Raw genomic sequence first — 22,460 nt, 5'->3', positions numbered from 1 at the left:
AATAAGGATATATCTTATTTCTGTTCCATATGGAACAGTGCTTGTGAACTATGGCTGTCATTTGCAGTGGAGTTTGTTAGCACAAAGAGTAGACTTAATTGCATGCTATGCTGCATGTGTTATTTGCAATAAGGATCATTATTTTCACCCATGTGATTGTCATTTTCAGCTTTCATTGGCTGTCTTTAATGAACATAACAGTTGCTATCCAAATAAACTTCACAACTTAGTATAATAAGTCAATAATAGTGATGGGCCGAACACCCCCCTGGGCCAAACATTCGAACCTACAGAATGTTCGACCGTGAACTTCGAACACAAACAACTTACTAAGCAGTATCTTACCGCATCTGAGTATGCTGTAAGCTACCGCTGAGTTGCTAAAATATGGCATGAGTTATATTATTAAGTCATGCGGTATTTTAGTAGTGAAATATTCACTAAAGTTTCAGCTGTCAGCGGGATTCCCCGCTGACAGCTGAATATAAAAAGAATTGTCAGCATTGCCCGACAATTAAAATGAAAAAAATTAAAAAACGACGTGGGATTCCACCTCTCATCCATGCCAAGCCCTTGAGGTCTGATATGGATTTTGAAGAGAACCCTCCATGGCAAATACAAAAAAAAAAAAAAATGGTGTGGGTTTTCCCAAAATCCATACCAGACCCTTATATAAGCATGCAGCCCTGCAGAACAGAAAAGGGGGGGGGGGGGCGAACGAACGCCCACCCTCAGCCATACCAGGCCACATGCCCTCAACATCGGGGGGTGATTTGGGAAAGGGGGGCTCCCCCCCAAAGCACCTTGTCCCCATGTTAAAGGGGAAAAGGGTCTCTTCCCCACAACACTGGCCAGTGGTTGTGGGGGTCTGAGGGCGGAGAGCTTATTGACATCTGGAAGCCCCATTTAACAAGGGTGCCCCCAGATCCCGGCCCCCCCATATGAGAAAGAGTATAGGGTACATGGCACCGCTACCCATTCACAAAAAAAAAAAGTGTAGTGTAAAAAAGACAGGACACAGTCTTTGACAAGTCCTTTATTAAAAATAAAAACAAAAAAAAGTCCCCCGGAGTAGATCAAATGTCAATCACGATGCCCACTGCCACCACCGACCCAAAAAAAGAAAATATTAAAATAACCTGCTCCGTTCATGATGCTGGTTCCCGCCGCCTGACAGCTGCGCCGCGATGATAGTTCTTAAATACTGTCATGATGTCACAAAGGGGCGGGGTTCAGCCCTCCCCTTGTGACATCATCGTGTGCTGTGATTGGCCAAAGCATTGCACCTGACCTGTGGTCAGGTGCATTGCTTTGACCAATCACAATGCACTGTCAGGGCGCAGTGCACTGTGGGGTGAACAGCCCGCAGAACACCCGTAAGCCAAATGCCCAAACAGTCCATGTTCGAGTCAAACTTAGGTTCGACTTGAACATGAAGCCCGACACAATGTGTTCTAGATTGTATTTTATATATGTATTAGCTTCAAGTGTCAGGGATCTCCACGATCCCCGCAGCGATGGTCCCGGCGCAGGCGCAGTGCGCCGCCCTGTGCAGGGACGTGGGCATTAGGTCCGGGCCGGCCGCGGCGTTCGAGTTCGCGCATGCGCAGTAGAAGCCGCGGCCGCCCGCTGGGCACCAATGGCAGCGCAGGGCGGGATATTTAAATGGCCCTGAGCTGTCATTCAGTGCCTTCTGGTCTTACCTGCATCCTGTATCCTGCGAACCTGTACCTAGTAAGTTGTTGACCCGGATTGTTCTTGACCTGCTGATTTCTCCTGCCCAGACCCTTGCTTTTCCTGACCTCTCTTCTGAATGCCCCTCATTAGATCTGACCTGCTGTTGCTGACCTGGCGTGTGACCCGACGATTCTCTGCCCGCTGCCTTGTATCATACCGTCCTCTCTGTTACCGACTTGGCCTGTCTGACTTCACACTTGCTCAGCCATCCATCCATCCCATCAGGGTCACCCGACCTCCTCATATCAGGCTCTCCCCTGTTGGAGCCCCTGGCGAACACCCCTACCACTGACGGGTTTGCTCAGTAGTCGCGACCTGGTCTCGGGGTACTCCAAGTCCATCCCCACCATCAGGGGCTCTGGTGAACAAGTACCCTGGGGCTTAGATTCCGCGCTCTGGGCACACCTGACCAGTGGAGTGCTAGTGGTGCCACTAGGCGGTCCGTTACATCAAGTGTAGATCTTTTACAGATTTTTTTCATCTGGCCAGTATCACACCTCCTGTGTCAGGGTCCTGTCCACAGCAGACGTTCTGGAAGATCTGGCATTTCTGCCAGTACTCTGAATGGCCGCAGAAGCACACATCGGCCTCAGTTTGGTGCCAGACGGCCTCAGCACTTCCTCAAGTTGCTGGATGATCTCTAGCTCCCCGTGCCCTGTTTCTGTTTCCTGTGATTCTGACCTGTGATTTCCTATTACCGACTCAGCTTGCTCCTGGACCTGTTTACTCTGCTTTACCCCTGATCTGACCTCGGCTTGGCTTACGGATACTCTCTCTCTCGCTCCTCTGTGTATGACCTCGGCTATCCCATCTGACTATGTCTGCTCTGATTCCCACCTGGTACCTGACCTTGGCTTGAACTGACTACCCAGTAAACATCTAAATCCTGGAAGGGCTTACATGCCACGCAGAGGCGCCTCTTGTCTGCAGACCTATCTCCGTGCACCAGCTGTGCTTCTGAGTGGACCACCAACCAGCACTCCTACAGGCGACCTGTGCAACTTTGGGCCTGACTCCCACTGTCCCACTCTCAGGGGAGTCCGGAATTTAGCCGCAAGGGAAGGCCAAGTACATGATATCCTGTCTTGGTTTCTCCATTCTGGATGGAAGACTAATAGAAACTCCCCTGGACAGCAGCATTGCTAACTTTGGTAATATTAGATGTACCAGCACATTTTGATGGATTTGACTAACAAAGTAAAGCTGAACTTCAGCTAACGCATTGTATGCAGTTGCAGTAACAGATTTGTTTTTGTTCTTTTGAGATATCAGTGTCAAATGGTGAGTCTCAACCCTCTAACTGCCACTTTTGCTGGACAGTTTGGTCTATTCAAAATAAGACTTAAAGTGACACCAAAGATAATTAATGCACATCAACTAGTCAGTGGCCTTGTAATATGTTTAATTAAACTGTGTTTTTCTTACTGTGTTTTTCTGCCTCCTTGTAACATTGATAAGCTCCAAAACCTCCTCTTTTCCCTTCTAAATTCTTTGTTTGGAATAAGCAGGTCATGTTAGTTATGGTCACATGCACTGCTCTATGCACACTACACATTCCATAGTCCACAGTCCCTTGCCTATCTCTGGAATGAGCAAGAGAAGGTTCCTAAAGAGAGAGGGTTTCTACATATTGTCCTACATACAGTTGGACCGTGGAGAATGAAAAAAGCCACTAATAGGAGTCAGAACTGAGCCGCAAAAAAAAAAAGAAATTTGGAGATTTGGAGGAAGCTGAGAGCAATAGAAGGTACTTTTTGAGTTAAAAAACAATATTGAACAAAGACTTTTTGTTAACCTGTTTAGTGTCACTAAAACTGGCCAAACACTAATCCTATTTCACCCAGTTCATTAGGTTCCTGCCAAATGTTGATGAGTGTCTGGCAGTCCCCACTCAACAGAAGTTGGTCAAATGATGAAGCCCTGAACCAAAATCAGCTTCCTCACAAAAATTCTGCTTACACCTGCACAATTAAATTTGCTGGTTGCTGGCAAATGTGGACTTGTTGGAAGCTTCATCTCACCTGAGAGCCACAAGGCTCCGGGAACCCATACCAGGATTTAGCACTCCTGGAGAAAACGGCAATGCCATTTTTCTCCTCTCAGAACAGACTTTCCAGGGCCCCTCAAAAGAAGGGCATACCTAAATTTTCCTACCAGCATACCAAGTCAATGAAAAGCAAGGGCTCCATTAATGGTGAAGGAATCAATAGAACAATCAAAAGTGTATGTAAACCCAAAATCTATTTTTCAGCATGTTTGTCATCATGTTTCACGATATACCGTTTTCTTAAGCATAGTATGCATATTGAATCTGGTGCAAAGTTTCTTCCTTGGAAATCATGCAAATTACAGCACTTCCTATAGCAGGCTGACAACACTATGCCACTGCTTTGCAATTAGAAACAGTGTTGTCAGCCCTTTGTGTGGGCTGCTTCAGGTAGCTATTGGGCTTCGTTTCAGGTCTATCATATAGGTAGCTCAACAGCCAGCTTAAGTAACTTGCACAGCAGACTGGCCATAGTCAGGTACCACTTCCATTTAGGCGCCCCTCACCCTTTTCCAGTCCCTTTATTCGAAAGGCCCTTAATTGCTTCCTATCTTTAATCTGTTACTACTTTCTCTTATTCCTTGCTGACTAGCTCTTCTTCTTATACAGATGCCCTTTCTCCTTCCCTTTTATTATCTTTACAGACCATACAGAGGACCCTGATATATTCCTACATAGTGTGATATGGGGTGATTAGACACAGAGGTGGCAAGCATTTTTCCATGTCAGACAGGAACTATAGTTAGGGGTTTGGTGGTCCACTTTTATTGAAACACAAAGTCCAACAGAAAGTTTAGTTCAAACTGGTTGCACATGCAGAGGTTCTTCTCCAGCAAAATAAAAAATGCTAGCCTACCTGACTACAATTCAACAGCAACTCTGCTATTAGCACTGTTCTCCCAGGCCACAGGTTCTTGAGGCTCACTTAGCCTTTTTGTCACAGCACCTTGCTGTACTGGCCCACTCCTGGACTCCAAACAGGGTTCGCCAACACCTTGGGTTCTCACACACATCTTAGAAACTCCGTCCAGCCCCCTTTGTAGATTTGCTAGTCACCTCAGCTTGCTCAGTCTCTCCAGACTCACATAGCTGTCTTGACTCTCCCAGTCCTGTGGGCAAGAAGTCCCCCAACATAGGGTCTCATCTCCCAAGAAGGTCACCCCTCCTGGCTTGAGCATACCACTAATTTCACACATGGCTGTGTCTCCAAATGGCAGCAACTGCCCTTAGCCCTAATCAGACCTGGTTTATAATGACCCTGCACACTGTCATGGAAATTTTGTATTGTTGGTCGAACTTTAAATGTGTCATATATTCGTGTTATTCATATGTCTCTCGTGTGGCTTAATTAAAGCTCTGAAGGCTGCAATTGGGCCATGCACATGTACAATGCATGTATTACAGTACTCAGCTCGATAATGGATGAGATGGCGGATCTGCGCTTATAGACCGGCGTGTATACCACCACGGCATTCGATGCGAATGCCGCTGGCAGTAGACCGCGGGCCTGTATCCACATATCAGCAGCATAGTACCACATGGGCTCCGTGCCGCAAGGCGCCAAGCGGTACGAACTCCGCGTGTAGGCTTATGCATATCTTACAACCCATTACCAATCTGAACTGTATCTTGGATGGATGTGTTTTAATAAAGATCGTATCGGGCCCATCCAGGTACAGACTGATATTTCTAGGGAATGCTTGTACAGAGAATGAACATACTGCTAGGAGCTGGAACAAGAGATCTCCATAGAGGGCTCATGGGAGGAAGGGGAGGAGATATGCTCTCCACAGAGGGCTCATGGGGGGAAGGGGAGGAAGTCTGCTGACCTCAGAAGGCTCATGGGGGAGGACCAGTGACAGATAATAGGAAAGGCTATGCTCCAATAGGAATGTACATCCTGTGTATAGGCACTCCCCATTGCATTGTTCTGTGGGAGGGATTTGACCTTATTCATGTGGGGGGGCATGTGTGTATTTGTAATAAAACCAGAGGGGAGAAAAAAAACTTTCCTTATGTGAATTCAACCATCAACCTGAAGGTGTCGTGTGGTCATTTCCAGGTATAAGGAGCTCCAATCACCCACATTTCAACAGAAGCTAAAGTAGTTGGATGGGCAGGAATCGTGTAGTTTAGCTGCAGTCGTGGTAAGCGAGATTCGCACAGCTTTATGGGGGATTTCTGCGCATCCAACTGCGAGTACTCACGGTAAGGAGAAATTCGTTAAAGCGAATTTCCAAGACAACACCTGTGTACTCCCACAGGCTGCAGGCATCTGGCAAAACCTGGACACAGGATTGAAGGTTTTGCCCCACCCAAGAAACTTTGGAACCTTCAAGCACAGGGTCCTTATTCTGAATGACCAAACCTGGAAAACTTAAAGCACAGCCTTCTCCGTTCATAACAAACACTCTGAAGCTTCATATTAGGCCTTAATGTGGATCCTGTGTCACTTCTACCTTCATTACCTAGATTCACATAGTAGCAGGGCCTTGCACTGTCACAATGCCTAATCATTTAGTTAGTGGAGTACAGTTGTTATCAGGGGCGGACTGACCATTTGGAAACTCGGGCACTGCCCAAGGGCCCGGGGTCAGTAGGGGGCCCCATGAGATGCCCCTGGTACCTTTTTCATAGGCTTTTTTGAGTTTGGGCAAGGACACAGGGGCCCAATGATCCCCTATTGTCTGGGGGCCCCATGAGTTGTCAGTCCGCCCCTGGTTGTTATATGCACATTCTCTTAATAAATAACATGTATTTTGATGCATTACAAAATAAAAAAAATGGTGCAGAGGATACATCAAAATATTGACCATTTTTATTGTGATAATTTTTTTAAAATTAAAACTACAGCAAACCAATAACTTTTAAAGTGGGAGTAAACTCCCTTTTTTGCTTTGTACCTACAGGTAAGCCTATCATAAGGCTTACCTGTAGGTACCGCAAACATCTCCTAAAAGTGCACCGTTTAGGAGATATTTACCTGTGTAGCTGATGGTGATGTCACTGACACATGTGCTCTTAAAGAACGGCATACCCGTGCCATTCCTTCAAAGCCCTGTGCTGTAAGCAGTGACTCCCACGTGAATGTGCGAGATTGACGTCAGCTATTCAATGGGCCGCAGCTAGAGAACCTGGAAGGAATACCGGGTGAAGATGGATTCCGTGTCAGCGGTGACAGGGCACCTCTGGAAAGATCCCTTTCACAGTAAAGTCTGTCATAATCTGCTAGTACGCGGTGGACCAGTTTTTTTTTTTTTTTAGCAGCGTTTACAACCACTTTAATTACTCCATTACAAACTGTTGTCTTGATCCATAAAAATCAGCTTGTCAGACTACATGCAACCCTGGGGTCCATTATTGTGCAAGTATCTCCAGCCTGGTGCAGTATAGCAATAACTGAATTAAAAACTCAGCTATTCTTCAAATAGGCTATGTTCTCTGTATATGTCCTTTCAAAAATGAAGAAAGGAAGACAAAATGCGATTTCTCCTGCGCTCCGGGACCCAGGCCGGTGGTGAGTAGATGAAATCAAACTCCCGAAAAACAACCACCGGAATAAACAAGGTCGTGCAGCTCCACACCAAGGCTGGGGAAGCCCGAACAGAACTGTGAAGTAAAACACTCACAAACAGCGAATAAAAACAGGCATGTAAGTCCTCCAAGGGATTTTAAAGGCAAGGGGCCAGTGCGAATCCCATCATGGGGGTAGCCACTCAGTACAGCTGACGCGTTTCGAAGGTCATGCCTTCTTCCTCAGAGCTCTGAGGAAGAAGGCATGACCTTCAAAACGCGTCAGATGTACTGAGTGGCTATCCCCATGATGGGATTCGCACTGGCCCCTTGCCTTTAAAGTCCCTTGGAGGACTTACATGCCTGTTTTTATTCGCTGTTTGTGAGTACCATTCTTTTACTAAATAAATTTTAGTTACTGAGGTAATGCGCAAGGTTGGTGCGCTTCTTGTTGTTTTACTTCACATGTTTAGATGACAACCATGGCACCCTCTCTACATACCGTCCCTGGGACAGGCAGTGTGTTAGTACCAGGTACAATAAAGTAAAACACTTTTGGGACAATGATTACATCCAGCACATATAAGCTGCAATATTTTAAAATGTTGATTTTTGGGTTTGGATACACTTTTAATATTTGAACCTGTCTGTGGAAATTGTTTCAGCTGGCAGCTATGCACATGAGCTAAATGTATAAATGGGAGGAGCATCCAAACATTCTATGTGGTCTCATAAATCAGCATCATCTGTATGTAAGCCTTTGTTTTCTATTGTTACTGTTAAATGGCTCAGAGCCTCAGGGCCTTATTATATTGCACTTCCAGTATTAGACTTTGATCAAAGGAAACTGCATCTGTAAGAACTGACCAGCCCAGTTAAATTAATGGTCAAGTGAAATTCTGTCATGCCCTGCAGCTACCAAACTGGATTATCAAGTTGATCATTTGACATTGGTGTGGCTCATCATGTCTAGCTTGCGGAATCTATTTATGTATAGAGTTTCAGCAGAAATAAAGAGAGAAAAGGGTCAACTAATCACAACCTCTATGAAGAGGAAGTAAATACAAAATTTGTTAAAGAGTGACTCCACTTTTGTTAGGAAAATTTTTTTTCCCTCCTGGGTGATCTATGTACTTTGTAAGGATTTTTACAAACTTTGTTGCAGATTCCTTCCTTTTTGTTATTCTGAAGAAGTAGATGTTTGTTTGTCTGTGTCCATTTACACAGTGAATTTTTATGGAAGTGGCTGATTATTTATCAATCAGCTGCTGCACCTACAGGGCACTAATGAAGAAAATGTCAGGGTCTGCATCCCTTTAGATGTGATTTCCCATAGGGGGTATTTTTTACCAAAAATGACATTTTTGTTGCAGGGGATGCTAATAATCTGACTTGTATCTTACTGCAGATCTTTAGAAAATCAGTGAGCCAGTCATACAAGCAGGAAATTATTTTTTGGGGGTGTTCTGTACATACGCTGTGTGCAGAACACCTCCAGATAGCCATATTGCACTGCATTTTACAGAAAATTACAGTACTGCAAATTTAAAAGGAAAGGTAATTTTTAATTACATTCAATTACAATATGACTTGAGTCGCAATTGTGCGCGCTATATTGTTATTTTTTTATTCACTATTTTTTCCCACTAAAGTGGAGTTATTCTTTAGGGTGGCTGTAGACCTTAAATGCCTAAAATGCAAGCATAATGCAGCTATCCTCAGCCTTCAACTGCATGAATCCACCCAGACAAAATATTAAATGTTTTGGTGGAGGCTATATATTCCATTGGCATTTGGGGTTTCCAACTACCACACTCTTCACTGGCATACCAACTACATTCCCACCCACCTTTGACGTTTGACCAAATACTTATTTTCCACCATAATTTGCAAATAAATTCTTTCCAAATCAGCCAATGTGATTGTCTGGATTTTTTTTCTCATTTTGTCTCTCATAGTTGAGATATACCTATAATGCCAATTACAGGCCTCTCTCATCTTTTTAAGTTGGAGAACTTGCACAATTGGTGGCTGACTAAATACTTTTTTGCCGCACTGTATTTCATAAAAGAGAATTATGTTGTTTTTTTTTTTGTTTTTTTTTTAAATCATACTCACCACTTACTTACCATCGATGTTGCATCTGTCCCTCATCAGCTCTTAGGGTGAGAACTGAGCAATCAGACATCACTGATTGCTTAGTTCTCCTTGCTGCTCTGAGCAGAGAGCAGTGACTGTCTGACTGCTTTGCCCCCCTACCAGGGGCGGACTGACAACTCATGGGGCCCCCGGGCAATAGGGGATCATGGGGCCCCTGTGTCCTTGCCCAAACTCAAAAAAGCCTATGAAAAAGGTACCAGGGGCATCTCATGGGGCCCCCTACTGACCCTCGGGCAGTGCCTGCGTTTCCAAATGGTCAGTCCGCCCCTGCCCCCTACCCAACCTCTCACTGAAGTGCTGGGCTGTGGGTGGGGCAGGACAGGCTGGCTCAGGCTTTCAGTGGCTCCTGGGTGGATCCCACCCATATGGTCGCAATCTTTCCCCAGGCTGGACCAGCTCTGTGACATCAGGCAAAACCTTTTTGTTTCATTTTTGAATAGCATATAGAAGGGTTAAAACCCCAGTCAGGTTATTTTTTCTGTATCTGTCCCATTGGGGAGATTTCCCATCACTTCCTGTCCTACAGATGCAACAGGAAGTGAGAGGAAATCCATACAAAGTGTTGTCACTGCAACAAGTGTCCCTGTCAGAAGATTTACCATCACCTCTTTTTCTGGTCACCCCTCTAAATTTTGGACTTTGTTTTGGTGACAATGGTCAGCTAAAGAAGATGAATCTCCTCAGCTGGCACACAAATATCATTAAAGACATAACAGGGGTTCCAAAAATTCCCTATTCTATCCAAAACATAAATGTTTTGGCAATACATAAAATCCGACAATTTCTTCTCCCTTTTAGTGACTTCTTTTTATGTTCCTTTCTTTTCTCTGTTGTGCTGTCAGAAAGATCAAGTCAGGTGCCATCACAATACAGTGTTTCACACTCTAAATATAATAAAAAAACAAACAAAAAAAAAAGTGCTGTACATTTTTGTTTAGTTTATATACATGCATTTATTTTGAGTACAAGCTGTTATGGATGTCTCCAGCCATGTTGTACAAATATGGGTTAAATGCACAGGTAGTAGTATTTCTATGAAGATCATGTTATCTATGAAAGTAATTTAATTGGTGCATCACTCTCCCTATTTAAAATCAATCTTCTATTATGTCCAGGGTACCTTCACACTGCAGCAAGCATGCCAACTAGCATATAGCAGCCTTCAGGGACGGCACAAGTTATAAGGCACTCAATCAACACAGGCATTAGATCACTTTGCCAATAAGAGTGAGCTGTAGAAAGAATGAGCAGAATTAATTATAGTGTGCATGTGTTGGGGAATATCAAGACATTGTGGTGTCAGCCTCATTCACCATCAGGTTCTTTTACTGCAACAGAGATAAGCTTCCAAGACATGATGTGTATATATAGCTGGGACCAGTTCTTGGATAATTAAAGACTTGCTAAAATGATTTCAAATATACCCTTATATGGACAATGCTGGAAAAGTACAGAACATGCAAAAAAAAAAAAAAAAGAGCCCCATAGTTCTCTATTCTCCATCATAAAGATGATTCCACCGCTGTGGATAGTGCAGTTCTACAGTAAATGATAGAAAAAAAACAATGTTTTGTCTGCACACTCTAAATCTATGTATTAATGACAAGCTGCTTTAAGAATACCCAAAAGCATACAAAGATTTAATAAATAATTTACAGCAATAACAAAGAAAAAAGGAAAACTTAAAAAATATATGCAGACCAGACTTAATTATAACCCACCTAATCTTGAGTAGGTCCTCCTTTTGCTGCCAAAACAGCCCTGACCTCGAAGCATGGACACCACTAGACCTCTGAAGGTTGCTGTGGTATCTTGCACCAAGCAGTCATTACCAGATCATTTGAGTCCTGCTGTTTATTCAGCATATTCTGCAGATGTGGATTGAGATCTGGAGAATTTGGAGGCCAAGACCTCACAATCACTTTTGTGTTCCTTAAACGATTCTTGAACCAGTTTTGCCTATGACAGCTCTTCCTCTTGGCAGCAAATGAGTTAGAGAGAGACAGCACCTCTGTCTGAATATTTGCCAGCCAACTGGGATCATACCAGCGGAGACCCGAGCCTGAGACTGGGAGTGAGGACACCCAGGGCCAGCACAGCAATGTCCACATCACAGCTCTTGCACTTCTGCCACAGGGATCTGGAGCATCCACTCACCCTCTGCTTCCAACCGCTGATCACTGGCTTTAGGGGAGAAACTGAGGACCCCCCCCCCTTCTACAGCAGTATTCCAGGGACTATTAAGAGAGCATTTCACCCTTTGCTGATACTGCTAGCAGGGACTGAGTCATTCAGATCAGGACACCATGTGTACCCAATCCATACTGCATTTAATCCAAACCTGGACTGCTTCTATACTAAACCTTTACTGCATTATTCTGCATTATACATTATAGTGCCCCAACGATAGCTGGCAGAAAAACATATCAAAGGATTGCACCTCCCATAATAATTATTCTGCATGCCCCCTTTTGTTGCCCTGCCCCCTCTGCTACCATCCTCCCTTTCTCTTGGATGGTGCATACCCAGTTGCCTAGAACTGACACCGCTGCTGTAAATGTGCTCTGGCTGTATAGTTTCAGGACTCGGTAGATTAAACTTTACTACTGCTCACTTACACTCAAAGTGGCCTTGCTACTGTTTATGCTAATCTGGATGCCAAATGTCAATGTATGCCAGGTCCTTACTGTTAATTACTTTATATGCTAAAATGTGTTATTACCATATCGATTTTATGCTTACCTAGTTACCAACTATATTGGGTGAAAATACAGAATATTAAATTACAAATTCGGGTACCCACTCCCCCCTTGCCCCCCAAAGGTGCCAGTCCTTAATGGGGAGCGGGGGAGCGGTCCTTAAAGCAGAACTTCCCATTTTGGGTGGAGCTCCGCTTTAAATAAGGGTAAAGAGAGAAACCATCATAGCACAAAAATTTGATTACAATTTTTAAAATCTAGCTTGAAAACTTACATTGCACTAGTGCTCGCGTAGTATTAAGAATAGTCTCATGCAAAAAATCAATACTTCCCAGCTCTGTGTGTGCAAGTGTCCCAATGCGTGATGTCACTGCACTGTAGCTCCGCCCAGCAAATGAAAACTAACACTAAAAAACACTATTTTCATGTTTTACGTATAGTTTCAAAATGCTGACTAAACAATAGGTACAAATATTTTATCAGAAACAAAATTCAGAGGCATCTACTGAAACTACTTAATCTGTTGGTGCAGACAATATCCAAATATGTGGCTTCTCGGTTGCTGGGCCTTGACACCAAACAGCCGCATATTTGCGTACCAAAAGTAAACAAACGTGCCGAGAGCGCGTGCCCTGCTTGCTCCCGGCACATTAAGCGGTGCCTCACAGAAAGGTCTTGATCACTATGTGCGATTGGGACCTTTCCAATCATCTGACCGCTGTGAAAGCCAATCACGCAGGTCACATGACCCTAGATCCCACCCTGCCTCCCACCGCCACAAACCCCTTAAAGCGCGCCGGCGCCAAGAGGTTAAAGCTTATCTATGGTCAAAATGCAAAATCATATAATCATTTTCACATTGTATTTAAATTATTTCTAACCTACTCCTATTATTATGAATGATCTTGAGGATTGTAAACTCACCTGGGGAAGAACCCCATACATTGTTTTCCTTGAACTCTGTGTCACACATTTCATATACCTGCCTTCTGAACTACAGAAGTGCGTAGAGCGCAGTGAGGAGAGGAGGATTTTGAGGAGAAATCAGTACAGGAATCACTGCTTGCAGGCAGCAAGGTACCATAGGATATGCAGTTCCTAAAAATTGTAAGTAAACATAACATCAGATAGTTAGTACAGTGGCTCCTCCTGAGCTGTCAGGTTGTTTTTATTCAGCCCGCTGGGTTGAAAAAAAGAATATTAGTAGCGTGTACTAGGCTTAAGACGTGCTGGACTGGTGAACCAACAAATAAGTTGTTGGCGGCTATCAAGGGGATGAATTCAGTGGTAGTCGCTTCTAGGGAGATTATCCCCAAAAGATGATCCCCACCATGTTGTAGAGATGAGGCTGACACTATTCTTTGTGATTTTGGTCTAGAAAGCACACTGTGGGGGAATTTACTAAAACTGTTGCACACAGAATCTGGTGCAGCTTTGTATAGTAACCAGTCATCTTCTATCCTCAGCTTGTTCAATTAAGCCTTTAAATCTGGAAGCTGATTGGTTTCTATGCAAAGCTGCACCAGATTTTCTACGCTCCAGTAGTAGACCCCCCCCCTCCCCATTGTTGTCACCCCACAACAGGAAATTAGGAGTTGAGTGCATTTCTGCCAGGATCAACAGATGTTTTTCTGTACTTGCAGGGTCTTTAAATGGACAAAACATACAGAAAATAATTGCAGAGATGTACTGAATATGTTTATTTTACCCTGAAATATACTTTAAAAAGGTACAACTTGCCTAGAAAAGATGTGTCTTCTGTCTCAAAATCACATAAATAGATTTGTATATAAGATTAGCATTTGTAATTCTCTTTATTTTTTCACTCTCATGGTTTGGATTATATAAATTGATTATTTGACAACTCTTGGTATTTTGTACATCCATTAATGGTTTTTCGTACTTGGCTGTTTTTAATTCTCACATACCATCATTTGTGAAAGCCATAACCCAGGGGATATATTGCACACTCATTTCCAACAGGCATGGAAGCTTTCATTTTGCAGATGTGCTATCAGAATCATCTCTTCTCTTGGGCCTCATGGGACCCCAGCCTGGATATAATATTCCGGGATACTAATGTATGGAATTTCTCTTAGTCATGCAGTAAAAAGTGTATATTGGAAGAGCATTTCTCAGTGTGGAAAATGTAAAATCATCACGTTTTATCATGTAATGCATATCGCCCAACAGCAAATGCACAATCACATTAGTTAACTACTCATCGAATTAACCATTTCTATGTATGCACTTCCTGTACTTATTAACTTATTAGTGGAACAATAGAGTGTCACCAAATTGGCAACATATCCTGAAACTGTAAAGTGTTGGAGGCAGGAAAAATATGATGAGGGGCTTTTATTACATTGTATTAAAAGTGTGCCTGTATTGCTAACTAAAATTACAAGAAGAACTAAAATTTCTATTGCAACTATTTGCTTAGGTATTGTGGGATGGGGGGGGGGTTGCCTTTTCTCCTATGCACCAGAGACTGTGGTACTTCAGGAGGTCCTGGTGGTGCCTTTAAAAAGGATTTTTTTTAATACATTAGTACAATGAGGAATGGTGCATATTATTCCTCTTTTTACCATTAAAGGTTGTTTTTAAAGTGTTATGATATTGCTTTGGATTTTGCCATTGCTGGTCTTGATACCTCTGCCTTCTTCAGGCTGGGACCAGGTCGCGGCCCCCAGGTACACCCAGCTAAGGTAGAGGAGACCGCTAGCAGGAGCAGAGTACAATGGGAGTAGAGTCAATGAAGCTGAGGTCGGTACACGGATAGACAATATAGGAGGAATGTCAGGGACAAGCTGGGGTCAGTACACAGATATACTTGAACGGATTCTCAGAGGAACACGGGAGCTCAGACAACAATGTTGCTCAGGCAAAGTGAGACAGACTGAGCATGTCTTAAATAGACAGGCCAGCTAGGAGGCGGGCCAGGAAGTGATGAAAGGGAAGCACATAAAACCCAGGGAATAGCAGACGACACCCATAGAAGAGCACAGAGAAACACACATGTGAAGGAACAGCAAGGAGGTAAGACAAACAAACAAGAGGCTGCAGGCTAACTTGTGACAGTACCCCCACTCTTACGAGGTCTCCCCACTTTTTTAGGGCCAGGCTTAAGGGGAAACTTCTGATGAAAAAATTCCACCAGACGGGGAGCAGAAACATCAGCAGAAGGAATCCAACACCTCTCCTCAGGACCATATCCCTTCCAGTCAATAAGATACAAAAGCTTCCCTCTGATGAACTTAGAATCTAAGATTTGCTTGACTTCGTACTGATCCGAAGTACTCGCTATTGGGGAAGGATGACGATGAGGACGGGAAAACCTGTTGATAATATAGGGTCTAAGAAGAGAAACATGGAAAACATTAGGGATTCTCAGATGTGAAGGGAGGCGAAGTTTGAAAGCAACAGGACTGACCTTGCGGAGAATGGTAAATGGACCAATGAAACAAGGAGCAAATTTCATAGAGGGTACTCGTAGATGGATATTCTTGGTAGAGAGCCAAGCCTTGTCACCAGGGAGGAATTTGGGACTTAAGCGGCGATGACGATCTGCAGCCGTTTTGTACTTGGAAGCTGCCAGATGTAAATTCTTGGAAACCTCTGCCCAGATGGAATTGAAGGATCGTTGTTTATCTGCAGCCGCAGGAACCGTAGAAGAGATAGGAACAGGAAATGGCACCAAAGGATGATGACCATACACCGTGAAAAAGGGGGACTCGCCAGTACTGGCAGTGGCATGGTTATTAAGGGCAAACTCAGCCCATGGTAGAAGGTCTACCCAATCATCCTGATGGCCCGAAATGAAGGCACGAATATAGCGTTCCACGTTTTGGATGACCCTTTCGGTTCGGCCATTAGACTGCGGATGGAAGGCTGAAGAGAAGTCCAACTCAACTCCGAAGGACGTGGCTAGAGCCCTCCAGAAGCGAGCTGTAAATTGAACCCCTCTATCTGAAACGATGTGAGAGGGAATACTGTGAAGACGGAAAATCTCCTTAATGAAGGTGGAGGCCAACGTGACGGCTGAAGGAAGTCCCGGAAGTGGAGTTAGGTGGCAAATTTTAGAAAACCTGTCCACAACCACCCAGATAACAGTGGAACCAGCAGAAGGGGGTAGTTCGGAAAGAAAGTCCATGGAAATGCAACGCCAAGGCTCATCTGGAACCGGTAGAGGTAAAAGGAGACCTGCTGAAGCAGACGTGGAGGACTTAGATCGCACACAAATGGCGCAAGCCTGGACATATTCTTCAACATCCTTTCGCAGTGAGGGCCACCAGTAATGACGCTGCAGGAAGGCACAGGTGCGTAGTACCCCAGGATGTCCAGAAAGTTTAGAGTCGTGTGCCCATTTGAGTAGCTTTGGACGAAGGGCGGGACCACAAAGGTCTTTCCGGGTGGGATGCATTTAGGCTGAAGATGAGTGGTGGCTAGGATCCGATTGGCAGAAATGATAGGTTCTGGTTCAATATGACATTCAGAATCAGCACTGTCAAATGATCTAGAAAAGGCATCCGCACGGGCAGTTTTGGAACCGGGCCGGAAGGTAATGTCAAAATTAAATCTGGCAAAGAAGAGAGCCCATCGTGCTTGTCTGGGATTCAAACGCCGGGCGGACTGGAGACACTGGAGGGTCTTATGATCAGTGTAAACCAGAATGCGATGTGGGGATCCCTCCAGCAGATGTCGCCATTCCTGCAGTGCCAGCTTTATCGGCAGCAATTCCCGATCTCCGATAGTGTAATTCGTTTCAGAATCCGAAAATTTCTTAGAGAAGAAGTCACAAGGACGGAGTTTACCATCATGCATTTGGAGCAGGACGGCCCCCACTCCCAAAGGAGAAGCGTCTACCTCCAAGAAAAAAGGCTGAAAAATGTCTGGACGTATGAGAATCGATGCAGAGAGAAAAGTGGCTTTTAGTCTGTGGAATGCGTCGACTGCCTCGGAAGGCCAGGTTCTGGCGTTGGAACCCTTTCGAGTCAAAGAAGTGATTGGGGGCCACCAGCGAAGAATAGTTAGGAATAAACTGGCGATAGAAGTTAGTGAATCCCAAGAAGCGCTGAGTGGCTTTCAATTCAGAGGGCTGAGGCCAATTGGAAATGGCTTGGAGTTTGGCAGGATCCATAAGCAGCCCCTTATCCGTGACTATGTAGCCTAGAAAAGGAACCTGGGTTTGTTCAAAGAGACACTTCTCCAACTTAGCATACAGGCGGTGGTCCCGAAGACGTAGGAGAACAGTACTCACATGCTGCCAATGAGTTTCTAAATTTGGAGAAAAAATTAGTGTATCATCCAGATAGACAATGACACAAACATACAGCAGATCAGAAAAAATGTCATTAACGAAGTTCTGGAAGACGGCTGGAGCATTACACAAGCCAAAGGGCATCACAAGATATTCAAAATGCCCGTCTCTGGTATTGAAAGCTGTCTTCCACTCATCACCCTCATGGATCCTAACCAGATTGTACGCTCCACGGAGATCTAGCTTAGTGAAAATTCGAGCATCTCGGAGTCTGTCAAAGAGTTCAGAAATCAGAGGTAAGGGGTACCGATTCTTAACGGTGATAGCATTGAGACCTCTATAATCAATGCAGGGTCGTAGCGAACCATCTTTTTTCTCCACAAAGAAGAAGCCAGCCCCAGCAGGAAAATTGGACTTATGGATAAAACCTTTCTGCAGATTCCCCTGGACATATTTGAACATGGCTTAAATCTCAGGAATGGAGAGAGGGTAAACTTTACCTCATGGTGGAGAAGACCCAGGTTGGAGGTCGATAGCACAGTCATAGGCACGGTGAGGCGGCAGGGAGTCAGCAGCTTTCTTGCAAAAGCCATCTTGGAAGACCTGATAGTGCGGAGGGAGTATTGGATAGGTGATGACCTCAGCCACGGGTACACACCTAGGAGGACTCACTTTAGGAAGACAAGTCTGATGGCTTTGTGAGCCCCACGACAATACTTGGCCAGAGTTCCAGTCAAGATAGGGTGAATGTCTCTGCAACCACGGAAGTTCCAGAATGATGGGACTTGAAGACTTAGGAAGGACCAGAAAGGAAATTTCCTCACGATGAAGAACGCCCCCATGCATAGTTATGCTGATAGTTCGAAAGCGTAGAGGTTCTAAAGCCAAGGTAGAGCCATCAACTGCAGATACTGATAGGGGCATCATCAAGGGAACAAGAGGAACACCCAATTCAGCGGCCAAGGATTGTTCGATGAAATTCCCGCCTGCCCCAGAGTCCACATAAGCTGAAACCTGGTATGAGTTCAGAGCCCAATGGATGGAGACAGGCATAACAATTCGAGGGGAGGAAGCGGAGTTCAGGTTCTGGTCTAGATCTACTCCCTCAAAGTGACCTAGACCCGGGAGTTTCCCGGTCGGACTGAACAAGACTTCATAGCATGACCCTTAGCCCCACAGTAAAGGCATAGCCCAAGTCTTAGGCGACGCGATCGCTCCTGTGGAGTGAGGCGTGTTCGGCCTAGCTGCATTGGTTCCTCGGAAGTCGGCCCAGCTGCAGAGGTAGGTGGTACAAGGAATTTTTGGGAAACAGGAGCAAACGAACCCACTTGGGAGTGACGTGGACCAGACTTTTCCAGATCTCATTCCTGGAAGCGGACATCAATTTGGATGCTAAGAACAATCAACTCATCCAGGACGGTGGGTATGTTTCTTCCAGCTACTTCATCCTTAACCCGGTCCGCTAAACCCTGCCAAAAGGTTGCAGAAAGGGCCTCATCATTCCAAGCAAGTTCTGAAGCCAAGGTGCGAAACCGGACTGCATACTGACCAACCGTCATGCTACCTTGGCGTAGCCGAAGAAGGGCTCCCGCAGCAGATGAAGTCCTGCCGGGAACATTGAACGTTTTCCGGAAAGCTTGCTGGAAGGCTGGGATACTGGAGATAGTGTGGTCTTGACACTCCCACAGTGGCGAGGCCCAAGCCAGTGCTTCACCTGAAAAGAGGGAGATCATGTATGCCACCTTTTAACGATCGGTAGGGAAATGATCGGCTGCTAGCTCAAAATGAATTGAGCACTGATTGATGAAGCCTCGACAGGCCTTGGGAGCACCAGAAAAGTGAGGTGGTGGAGGCAGCTGGAGTGTCGAAGGATGGGGTTCTACAGGGGGAACAGCGGAAGGTGGAACAGCAGGAACTGGAGCAAGGCCCGAAGCCGAAGCAGGGGATGAGGAAGTGGACCCTGCCTGTAGCTGATCCAAACGGGAGGAGAGTTCCTGCAGATAATGCATAATCTGTTCTTGATAGGCCTGCTGGACATTGACTCTTTGCACCAAGCCCTGAAGTTGTTCCAGGAGAGGCCGTGGTGTCTCCGAGGAGCTCATGGCCTAAGCAAACTGTCAGCACCTATGGTAGTGAGCTCTATAAACCACAGCCTGGGGTTCCCCAGGTACACCCAGCTGAGGTAGAAGAGACCGCTAGCAGGAGCAGAGTACAATGGGAGTAGACTCAGGAGATCCAGTAGGCAAACCGAGGTCAGGACAGGCGGAAGACAGGCAATGTCAGGAACGAAGCCGAGGTCGGTACACGGATAGACAATATAGGAGGAATGTCAGGGACAAGTCGGGGTCGGTACACAGATATACTTGAACGGATTCTCAGAGGAACACGGGAGCTCAGACAACAACGTTGCTCAGGCAAAGTGAGACAGACTGAGCATGTCTTAAATAGACAGGCCAGCTAGGAGGCGGGCCAGGAAGTGATGAAAGGGAAGCACATAAAACCCAGGGAATAGCAGACGACACCCATAGGTGAGCACAGACAAACACACATGTGAAGGAACAGCAAGGAGGTAAGACAAACAAACAAGAGGCTGCAGGCTCACTTGTGACAGGAATGTTGTAGACGAGGGACTAGCAGTGGATGGTCAGCTCTGCAGCACCTCCTGTAATATCTGTAATATGCTGGGGGTAAAAAGAATAGAAGCAATACTTTTTTTGCCTCACTTTGTATACCCCTGGATGAAATTTTTAAAATGACGTGCTTGACTCACGTCTAAATGTAAATAGAAATTCTGTAGCACAATGTGACCAGATTTTTAAAATGAAATCCGGGGACACCCTACTGACCATGACAACTTTTAAAGGGTGTGGAAGGGTCAGGACTAATCATGCACCGCAATGAATGGTGGGTATGGCCTAATTGTGCTAACAGTGGGAGGGGTATGGTTAAATAAAACTTGAGTCTACTATGCTCTGAGTCATGAATGCATAATGTGCAGAGCGCAGGGGTCAGGAGTGGGTAACACATAGATTGCAGGTGTTAGGAGTAGGAAATTCACAGAGTTCAGAGGTCAGAAGCAAGTAGTGAACTGAGTCTAGAGGTCAGGAGTGTAAATGCATAGAGTTCAGTGGTCAGAAGTAAGTAACACAGCGCAGAGGTCATAAGTAGGTAATGCACAGAATGTAGAGCCCAGGTGTGCACTGAGCCTGTGCTGCAGGAACAAAGTGGCATCTCCATCTCCTCTTGACCTCCCACTCATAGGACCAATCCCTCCCTGCTCTTCCTTCAGGCATAGGCAGCCAATTAGAAAAATCGAGCAAAATGTTGCCAGGCAGATCATCCTGCAGCCCATGGACTGGTAATGCCATTGGAGGAATAAGTCCAGGGACACTGTTTTCCAGGGACAACCCCCTGAAACCCAGGACTAACCTCAGAAACTGGGGATGTCCCGTCACCCTACTGTGGGGGACATTATGCTTAAAATTGCTATAGAATTGCTTAACAATAATTTTTTCTTTTTTACTTCCATGTTTCTGCGGGGCTAATTTAAAAATCCTCAGAATTTGTCCAAGTTGGTGCCTTAAATAATATTTTTTTATTAATTTGTTTCTTTATGTAGCTGGGGAAGTCCAACACTGAAAATATAAACAGATGCAATAAAATTATTTTTTTAAATTATATTATTTATGCTATTTATTTATTAAATAAAACCAAGTGTAGGTTCCACAAACAAGTGTCGAGAGGATAGGCATGTCAGCGGCCCATGGTTTTGTCCATTAATCTCTTAAGGATCAGCGACATACCTGGACTTTAACATCACTGGACTTTGAGTGGTTGTACCACGATGATGCCTCATCCCGGTATTGTTTTTTCAGCTGATGGTTGGCTTTCTTTTAAAAGCAATCCTGGAGGCTAATTAGCCACTGGATTGATTTTACAAGCAGTGGGAGGGGACGTCTCTCCCTCCCGCTGCCTTCCACGGCTTTCTCGGACTCTCCTGTGCTATCGGGGAACCCAAGAATGCAGTGGGTGGTTTTGCCAGTTGACCATAGATCTGATTAGAGAATGGAATGAGTTTGACCATCTCTATGGTCTAAGAAATCAGAAGCGATGAGCATTTCATCACCTCTGGTTTTGCCGAATGTAAACAAACCCTTAGTGGTTTGTAAAAAGCATCAGATCATACTGATCTTAGTATGATCTGAAGCTTTGAATGGCAGATGAGAGACCCAGGGTCTAATAGACCCCAGATTTTCAGTAAAGAGGATTGTCACTGCCTATTGCTATCATAGGGGATATTTTCATCGCAAACAATAAAAGTGATTAAAACAAAAAAATAAAGGGATAGTGTAAAAATAAATAAATAAATTAAAAAATATATTATATATAGGTATAATATTGTGTTTTTGTGCATTGAAAGTAAAACAGTGTATTTTTTCCAAAAAAATTGAGTTTAAAAAAACACTCTGCAATTACTATGTGACATTAAAAATTGCAACACCTACCATTTTAATCTCTTTAGGGCCTCTGCTAAACCTTTCCTTAAATAGTGATAGCTCTGAGACTGCCATTCTGATCCTGACTTTGCTACCTATTAAGTCTCTGACCTGGAATAAGTATACAGGACCTGTTTAGGCTTTTCAGACTTTACAGACTGCATGCTTTTGTGAAGCCCAACCTTGGTCAAAATAAAAAAAAAACTCCCCCAGCTGGGGTTTGTTCCACTTTTATCTTTTTGGATTTTGGCTTTTTTGGAAGTAAGTTAAAAATCCTGTAGTGTGTGCTTTTACTAAACAAGAATGCTGCATATACAAACTACTTACAGTTGTAGGAAAGAAATACAAGACATAAAGAGTACTACAAATAGACATGTGTTTTGTTTTGTTACAATTCATTTTTCAGACAAAAATGTTATATTTGGAGATTCAGATGTATACGAATCTTCAAATGGACATAGTAACAAACATCAACGAATTTGAAAAAAAAAGGTAAAAAGCATTAGTTTCAGTTGCATGACATCGCATGATGTGATAGTAGTTCAGGT

The sequence above is a fragment of the Staurois parvus genome, unplaced genomic scaffold (assembly GCF_062004578.1).
Source record: "Staurois parvus isolate SC_StPar_1 unplaced genomic scaffold, SC_StPar_1.0 ptg000043l, whole genome shotgun sequence".
In the NCBI taxonomy this organism is placed as follows: Eukaryota; Metazoa; Chordata; class Amphibia; order Anura; family Ranidae; genus Staurois; species Staurois parvus.
Note: the sequence above shows the minus strand (reverse complement) of the source record.